This window comes from Oncorhynchus gorbuscha, linkage group LG25, assembly GCF_021184085.1.
Source record: "Oncorhynchus gorbuscha isolate QuinsamMale2020 ecotype Even-year linkage group LG25, OgorEven_v1.0, whole genome shotgun sequence".
NCBI classification, from domain to species: Eukaryota; Metazoa; Chordata; class Actinopteri; order Salmoniformes; family Salmonidae; genus Oncorhynchus; species Oncorhynchus gorbuscha.
The window spans coordinates 8021286-8030715 of record NC_060197.1 but is presented as its reverse complement, the minus strand read 5'-3'; positions in this window follow the sequence as shown (position 1 = coordinate 8030715).

The window sequence follows — 9430 nt, the reverse complement described above, 5'->3', positions numbered from 1 at the left end:
GTTGAAGGCTTTTGAAGTCCTCCATTAGTCTCTCATAATCATTATAATAACATTAGTATCAGTGCCCACACAGGTAATAGCCACTAGCAGCCTAATCCAGCCTGGGCTGAAATTAAAGGATCCACTCCCAATCTATAATAATCTCTGGTTTGGTGTTATTTTCCCAGGGGGGATCATAACAATGATACAGTAAACCAATCAGCAAGTCAACTCACCTTCTTCTTGACCTCGAAAGGCATCAGACAAGTCTAGCCTGTTACAGTGTTTAGTAAAAATGTACATTATACCATACATTACCCATCCATAAGCATGTTATAAACATGGCATTATAGCTACATAGAGCATTGTGATGTTCTCACCCTAATGAATGAGACATGTAATTCTCCTACTCTGTAGACGGCAATTAAAATTTGACCAAAGGTGAGTTCCCAATCAAGATTTTGTTTTAAGTGACAAAAAGTCCAATAGTATATAACTTCACCCTTGCAAAACCAAGAGATGAATATCAACCGCAAGGATTCAGCAATGCATTACAGGTATCTGAATTGGTAACTGATGGATTCAAACTGAGGTTAGGATGTATTGGATATCAAAACTGGACAGCTCTACCAGGATTTTGACCCATTTATGTAGCAATGAGCAGGCATCATGTGACATCAGCCCCGTGAAGCAGTGCCCTCAGTGTACTGATGAACAGAGGGGTTACCGCCTGGTTTGATCTCTCAGTCTGTCCGACTCCTGCCGAAATTGGCTCCACTGCCTGTTCGGGCGGTGCTCGGCGGTCATCGTCACCGGCCTACTAGCCGCCACCGATCCCTTTTCCTTTTCTGTTAGTTTAGTCTTATTAGTTGCACCTGTTCCTATTTGTGTTTTCGTGATTTGTTCGCCTATTTAAGCTTGTGAAGCCCACTCTTGTTTGTGCGAGATTATTTTGTGTTCATGTTTTGAGTTGGAGGTGTTGTGCTCCGGGCCGTGTTACCCTGTGTTTTGGGTTGGTCAGTGTTTTCGCCCGGTGTTTGGGCATGACCATTTTGTGCCGGAATAAATTGCCATTTTTCCTTGAACCCTCTGCTCTCTGCACCTGATTCCTACCTTCCACTCCTAGTCACCCGTGACACAGTCATGCACTGGCGTTACTGGTTGTGTAATAATGTGGCAATTAGTGCACATGAGTAAGTGCTCTGTGCAGCACACACTGTGCTTGAAAAGATCCTCCAACTTTTACTCACTCTGGCTTTGAAATGGACCGACAGAGCGCCATGATGTCCTGTCGAAACAATGTCTTGGTCAAGCAATCAAAGGACATGGATCTGTGATTGTGCGACCCTGCTTTCTTTTTATATATGTATATAATTTAAAACAGGGTACACATACAAAATTATGCACTTGATTTAGAATCATCGAGGATGAACACCAAAAAGTCTACGACTTATTCCTCATTTTCAAGATCGCACGTAGAAAGTTTGGCATGTACCAGGATAAAAAAAGAAGCTAAAATTGAAGGCAAATTGGTTATTTAGTCATAACAACACAACATATCCATACTATACACAAAAGGAACGTTATTTAGCCATCATCAATGGGCGTGGAGGGAATTCTCACAGAGGCATACTATCCAATAACCGGGATGTCACCTTCCTTTAAAAGCTACACAGATTGGGAATAGTTTTAACAAAGGCTGACTATTCCACTCAGCGGCTCCTTAGTATAAAAAAGTACCTTTCTCTGTCAGGCTTCTGAATCTATATATATATATACACACACGCACGCACGCAAACACACACACACACACACACACACACACACACACACACACACACACACACACACACACACACACACACACACACACACACACACACACACACACACACACACACACACACACACTCCCCTAGCTTTAGTGTTATGGTTGTGTGAGTCTCAAACATGGGGGAAGTAGTCAGACAAATACCTTGGGGCTGCCCCATGGATGATCCTATCCAGTTGAGCTCCTGAAACTGGCTTCTACCAATATGAGTACGTGGGCTCAGATTCAACACCAGTCTAATCAACTTGTTCTGGGCTCTCTGAAGCTTGCTTTTTAGTCGATTAGTTAAGCCTTTGAACCATGAAGTGCTATTGTAACGTGGGGGAAATGCACAGAAATATTTCATTCCTGTAGTCGTACTATTCCACCTTTTAATACGCGAGGTAGATCCTTGGGACTAAGCTAAACATAACAGGTTCTTTGCATCAAAAGGGGGAGCATGGGAATCAGACAACAACAATGTATTTTTATTGTCACAAGAAATGCACAATCTCCTGGCCTACGTAATATCCATATACTATCTTCAGCTCCAGGAGCGCCGTACAACTGTACTACAAGACAGACTTCAATATCACACAAATAACACTAGGTTTATACATTCCACTCACATACTCAAACAGACAATAATAATGTGTTGCCACGGTCACGGAGGGCGTGCCCAGGGAGAAGGAGAGCAAGTCTAGGTAAAATATGGACGCCAGTGCCTAAACACACTACATGTACAATAAGTCCTATTTCTCATACTTTATTAAAAACCACCATCACCGCTCCCGCCCTCCCAAGGCAAGCCAACCAGCACATAGTGAGGGGATCCCCTGAATGACACAAACAGGAAGGGTTTTATACAAAAGGCCACACCCTTAAATAACAATGACACACACCTGGCGCAGGCAGACCAACAAGCGTGCGTTCAAAATAGGTAGACGTTTCTAACCCTTTACACTAGCATAGTCAAAATGAGTGCATTAGCTAGCCCTTTCTTACCACGTACCTTAGTGGCCATACTCCCCCTCCGATGTTGCCATCTAGTGTACATTCTAAGTAATTGCCGACTGTTTTGGCTGTGAGTTCCTCTCCTGCTAGCTGTACCCTGATGCCTGAGGACTTGCTTAGTTTCAATTTAGACCCCAACAGAATTGCTTCTGTTTTGCCAAGGTGCAGAGATAACTTGTTGTCAATGAGCCATGCATGGATGTTAGTGAGCTCTACATTCATTCTGCAGTGTGGTTTAGTTTTTGTGAGACACTAGGAGTGCAGAATCCTCCTCATACAGAAACCGGGTTACATGAGCAAGCATCCTTTTTTATCATTAATGTACAGCAGGAATAACAGAGGCCCTAGCATGCTCCCCTGTGGCACGCCACAGTTTATGGATAGCCTCGGAGGGAAAACCATTTCCCTCTACCACTTGTTCCTTCCCCAACAAGTAGGACTCCCCCCATTCAAGAGTGGTATTGCCCAACCTCCTCTCTTCTTGTCTCAGCCGATGTGACATTTCTGGGGTCACAGACTGGCTGATTGGTTGTGTAAACGTTCTGAAATGGCAAAATGTTTTACTATAATTTCACTGGAGCCCTTATAAACAGAGGCTCCCCAGGGGCGAAACAGAACATATTACACATCTGTGCTGTCTAATGTTGTGTACATAGAGGGGTCAGGGGATATGTCTGCTTATGGTTTCTGAACAGGAAGCACCACATCAACAAATTACAGAGCTGAAGTGTTCTGATCAATTCTCTCAAAGTAGGCGGCTTCGTTGCGAAACAACTTCTTCGTTTTAGTACCAGTAATGTGCAGTCAAATGGCAGAGAAGATGTGCATACAAACAAACAACACCTGTGGGCTGGGGGAAGATTTATGGAGTCTCCCAGAGTCCAAAAGTCCGCCTCTGTTTCTGAGAAAACCTCTTGATAGATCCCTAAAAAATATTTTCTACGGATATAGTACTTCATTTTCCGTATGTACTGAAAACAGTTACAGTATAACCCACTAGGCACAGACATCAATTCAACGTCTATTCCACGTTGGGTAAACATAATTTCATTGAAATGATGAGGAAACAACGTTGATTCAATTTCACAGTGGGTACCCAATAGCTGCTTTTCTTCCTTACACAACAACTTGATCATAACTCAAGAATGATTTCTCAAATATTAATTTCTACTTTAATCCATCTTCCAAAAATTCCATGTGCATCTATTCATTCATCCATCAATTCACTCATTTATTAATTTACTTCCTGCTTTTTCTGTCGTTTCACTTAGTTATAGTGCAGTTCACTGTTTGTGAGTGTCTGCACAGTACCAGAAACCTCACTGTATCTGGTTATCTTACAATTGCTGCCCCCTAGTGAACCTCCTATCAGTCGAATGTTCTACAGTGGAGGACAGTTACTGAGGCCAGCTGCAGAGGCACACATAGCTGAGCCCAGTGGAGCTTTGCCAAGCACAAAGGCTTTGACCTCCAATGGGGCTGGGGACAGACCAGATTATGTCCCAGATAGAAGATAAACATAATTTGTCAGCATTTTTTAAAACACAAGAAAACAAACATGATCAAATTAGGACATTTTGTAATGTCAAGCAGACCCTTGAACCCTAAGTATGAGGCACCATTAAATCCTCCGTGAGAAATCATTTTGGAGACATGGTCTTCCCCACTGGGATGAGCATCTCCGTCTCCCCTGTGTGCTCACAGGCATAGTGGCTCCCCCCATCAAATTTGTTTACACCGCTAGTTTGTAGGGGATTGGGGCACAACCAAGATTGTTTGCATGGCTAGTCGTCTCTCTGACAGCTCACAGTCAAGTTTGTTTGTATGGCTCTTGTTACCAGCGAGGGGCCGAAGGTGACGGGGGTTGGAGGAGATGGCCTGATTGAGTTAGGGTTTTGCCCAGTGTGCCCATTTCATGGGCAAATGAGGGATCACTCCTATGTGTGGTGAAAGATTTTAGCACAGACGGGGGTGCTTGTTGCTCAGTGGGACAGTGGAGGCAGACAATAGTGGTGCTTCCAGAACTGACAGCGCCTGACTGGGCCCTTTAAACCTGGCGGCAGGAGAACAGGAGATCACAGTATCAAATAGCCAAACAAATAAAAGATTGATGATAGTATCATGGCTATGTACACTGAGTTTACAAAACATTAAGAACACCTGCTCTTTCCATGGTATAGACTGACCAGGTGAATCCAGGTGAAACCTATAATCCCTTATTGGTGTCACTTGTTAAATATAACGGGTTAAAGAAGGTTATTAAGACTTGAGACAATGGAGACGTGGATTATGTATGTCTGCCATTCAGAGGGTGAATGGGCTAGACAAAACAATTAAGTGACTTTGAACAGGTTATGATAGTAGGTGCTTGGCACACCGGTTTGTGTCAAGAACTGCAACGCTGCTGGGTTTTTCACACTCAAAAGTTTCCTGTGTGTATCAAGAATGGTCCACCACCCAAAGGACATCCAGCCAATTTGACACAACTGTGGGAAGCATTAGAGTCAACATGGGCCAGCATCCCTGTGGAATGCTTTCGACACCTTGTAGAGTCCATGCCCGGACCCATTTAGGCTGTTCTGAGGACAAAAGGGCAACTCAATATTAGGAAGGTTTTCTAATCCTTGGTATACTCAGTGTAGAATAAAACAAGGTTTAACCTACTGCAGTTAACCTACCTAATGCATTCTCCCAGAGGCATGCTTGGTTCATTAATACATTTACTTACAGACCTGGCAACGACTATGGGCAGGTGTTAAGTTTCTTTCAACTCATTGAATGGACAGGAATTTTCAAAATACAACTTGCTTATTGTCACGCCCTGGTCTTAGTATTTTGTGTTTTCTTTATTATTTTGGTCAGGCAATAGTGTGACATGGGTTATTTATGTGGTGTGTTTTGTCTTGGGGTTTTTGTAGGTTATGGGATTGTGGTATAGTAGAGAAGTTTTTTGCACCAGAATAGGCTGTTTAGGTTTTTCCACATTTATTGTTTTGTATTGTTTGTGTTCATCTTTTATTAAAGATGTATCGCAATAACCATGCTGCAGTTTGGTCCTCCTCTCCTTCACTGGAAAAAAACCTTAACACTTATAATATTTTTTTTTATATACAGTAAATTCATGTGACCTTTAATTAACTTTAAATAAATGAACAGAAGAGGTCTTGCACCAGAGAGCTCTGGAGAGACATCTCTGACATCTCTACCAGCCTTGAAGCTTTTTCTCTGTTATGAGTGAAAACACTAATAGTTACATAGCAGGAATATAGAGTTTACTGTACACAAAGCCCTTTGCTACATTTCCCATTGCCTGTGGGTGTGTGCGTGCTCCAGGCACCTGGGTACCATGGGGACTCTGGATCTCTGACCCCAGGGAAGTAGTGAGGAGGCTGAGCCTTGCAGTCTGGGTCAGGGCCTCTCCTATCAACCACAGATTGGTCCAATGACCACTTCATACAGGCCTCAGTCTGTCCAACACATGCATTTGGTTTGTTTTCTCAAATAGTAAATTCCCACGGCAGATAAACATCATAGGCTCAATTACTATTGTGTTTATGTATACTTAGATGGTATCTCCCTCCTTGAGAGGAAACATTCTGTATTATTGCAGCACTATAGACGTCAGTTGGATTGACATCCTGAACTATCTCTCTTCCTTCCACAGTGGCAGCACTGCAGTATATAGAGACCAGATTTGACCTTTACCAGAAAATCATAAAACAGTTCGCCTTTTCACTTCTATCGTCGGATGCAGTACAGTTTGAGACACTTGGGGAAGTGAAACCTTTTGATCTCTACTCTTCTTGTCCTCATTAAGGAGATTTTCACGCTTGCTTTATCTCAGAGGATGAGCAATTGAACGCTTGATGCCCCACGAGAGCTATGATTTGTAAGAGGCCTTCAACCCACTTCCTGTCTGTTGGTTTGTTAGCAGGAAGTCAGATGACTCGTCGCATCCGGCCTGACAGTTCTTCTCTTTGTGTTCTGAGTGGGCTGTGTGTCATGAGTTACGGAGAATCAGTGACGGGAGGAGCTGTCTCTGTCTTTTTCTCTGTTTGACAATAATAATTGATGTAGGAACTGAGATCAGGAACAAATACTGTAGCCAATTCTCTCTGCTTAAAAGTCAGTCTTCACACGCTAATGGCACTTTCAAGTGTAACTCAAAATATTCACTTATTCATTTTGCTTAGTAATATTAGCAACATACAACATAATAACAGTGTATGTATGCCAATCTGAGATGTTGCTATCTGTGCTATGTCTACCCAGGGCATGGATGCTCCTAACAGGGGAGACACATGAGCGGTGAGAAGGACCAGGAATGTCAGCATCGCTGGGCTAGGTCGTCTTCAGAGGGGAACTGGAACTGGATGTGGAGATGAAACAGCTGCAACGGACAACTTCATTGGTTTGGACTACGGGAAAAGGAGGACCGAGCACGCCCCCATTCTCATCGACGGGGCTGTAGTTGAGCAGGTTGAGAGCTTCAAGTTCCTTGATGTCCACATCAACAACAAACTATCATGGTCCAAACACACCAAGACAGTCATGAAGAGGGCACAACAAAGCCTATTCCCCTCAGGAGAATGAACATTTGGACCATTTTGCATGGGCTTTCAGATCCTCAAAAAGTTCTACAGCTGCACCATCAAGAGCATCCTGTTACATCACTGCCTGGTATGGCAACTGCTCGGCCTCCGACCGCAAGGCACAAAAGAGGGTAGTGCCTACGGCCCAGTACATCACTGGGCCAAGCTTCCTGCCATCCAGGACCTCTATACCAGGTACCAGGCGTTGTCAGAGGAAGGCCCTAACAATTGTCAGACTCCAGCCACCCTAGTCATAGATTGCTCTTTCTGCTACCGCATGGCAAGCGGTACCGGAGCGCTAAGTCTAGGTCCCAAAAACGTATTGTACAGCTTCTACCCCCACGCCAAAAGACTACTGAACAGCTAATCAAATGGCTACCCAGACTATTTGCATTGCCCCCCCCCCCCCCCACACTTTTACACTGCTGCTACTCTCTGATCATTATCTATGCATAGTCACTTTAACTCTACCCACATTAACATATTACCTCAATTACCTCGACTAACCGGTGCCACCCGCACATTGACTCTGTACTGGTACCCCCTGTATATAGCCTCGCTATTGATATTTTACTGCTGCTCTTTAATTATTTGTTATTTTAATTTAAAATGTTTTAGTTATCTATTTTTTACTTACCACTTAGTTTTCTTAAAACTGCATTGTTGGTTAAGGGAATGTAAGTAAGCATTTCACTGTAAGGTCTAAGATACCTGTTGTATTTGGCACGTGACGAAGGCATTGTGGGGGAACTTAGCCTAGTGCTCAACCAGGAGAGCCAAGGAGATGGATCTTGTGTGTTTCCCTCCCTCCTCCTACTGGCAGTTTGTCAATTGAAGTTCAAGGCCATGTGTCCCGTCAGCTGTAAGAAGCATAGACCATCCCCCTTGACCTGACTCACTACAGGCATAGGGAACTAGCATCACTCTATTGTCAACAATGATTTATCTACAGTATATGCTATCGGGTTGACACTGTGCTCACTGAAGGGGGAAGGTACAGGGTGTTTCTTGACATACATTTTTTTGCCAACCACCCACAGTGACAGTCTATCATTCTAAGTCAAGGGGGGATACCAAGTGCAGTAAGAGAGAAGGCTATACAAAACAAAAACAAAAAACAAAAATGCTTAAGAGCCATGCCTGGTTTTTAATCCTGGAGTGTTAAGTACTTTGGGTCAAAGGTCACAGTGCAGGAAGTGTTGGAATTTTCTCAGTGGTGTTATGGTGCCAGCAGCCAAGGACAGCAGGCTGCACGAAACAGGGCCTCTGTTTCAGAGGATGGATAAATGTCATGGAACAATGTCAAGTGCTCTGCAATTTTACGCTGGAATTTGACATGGGCATGAATGTATTGTGTAACAGGTACTTTAGTTCTGTTCAGGCGATCATGAGGAGACAATGCGAGTGACGCTTGTGGTTAGGATCACACTTGCTATTCAACTGCACACAGAGGTGATGTTCTATTTAATCTCTCTCTCTCTCATACAAGCATACTGCGGAAAACTGAACATTTATAAATCCTATTTAATACCGATTATTTTCTGTATAGTCCAAGATTACATTTCAACTATATGGGCTACCATCTGTTTTGACCACACACACACTGCGAAAGCAGGCATTCCTGTGGGCTGTCCTCTGATCAGTTCTGTCAGACCCTCTGATTCCAGAGTAATTTCAGCAATGACATGCGGGCTGGGGTACACTTGTGACAGATATGAGGAAGATATGGTCTCTAAATATTGACAGAGTGCACAGAAAGGTTATGATACAGTTTTGTCATTTTCACTGTAAAAAGTCAATTTGGGATGTCAAAGCCTTGTTTCAAAGTGTTTATTTGATATGTTGATGTGCATTGGTAGACTACATAAGGTTTCCCAAGTACCTTGCCTTGTAGCCAATATGTTATTGATGCATGCTAAATACACTAATTGTTTTAGAATCATTCTACCGCAAATATTGCATGTTTTCAGTAACATAATTGTCAGCATCTAGCTAGCAACGTGTTGCATTTCTAGGCAATAGTGGTTATAGTTTT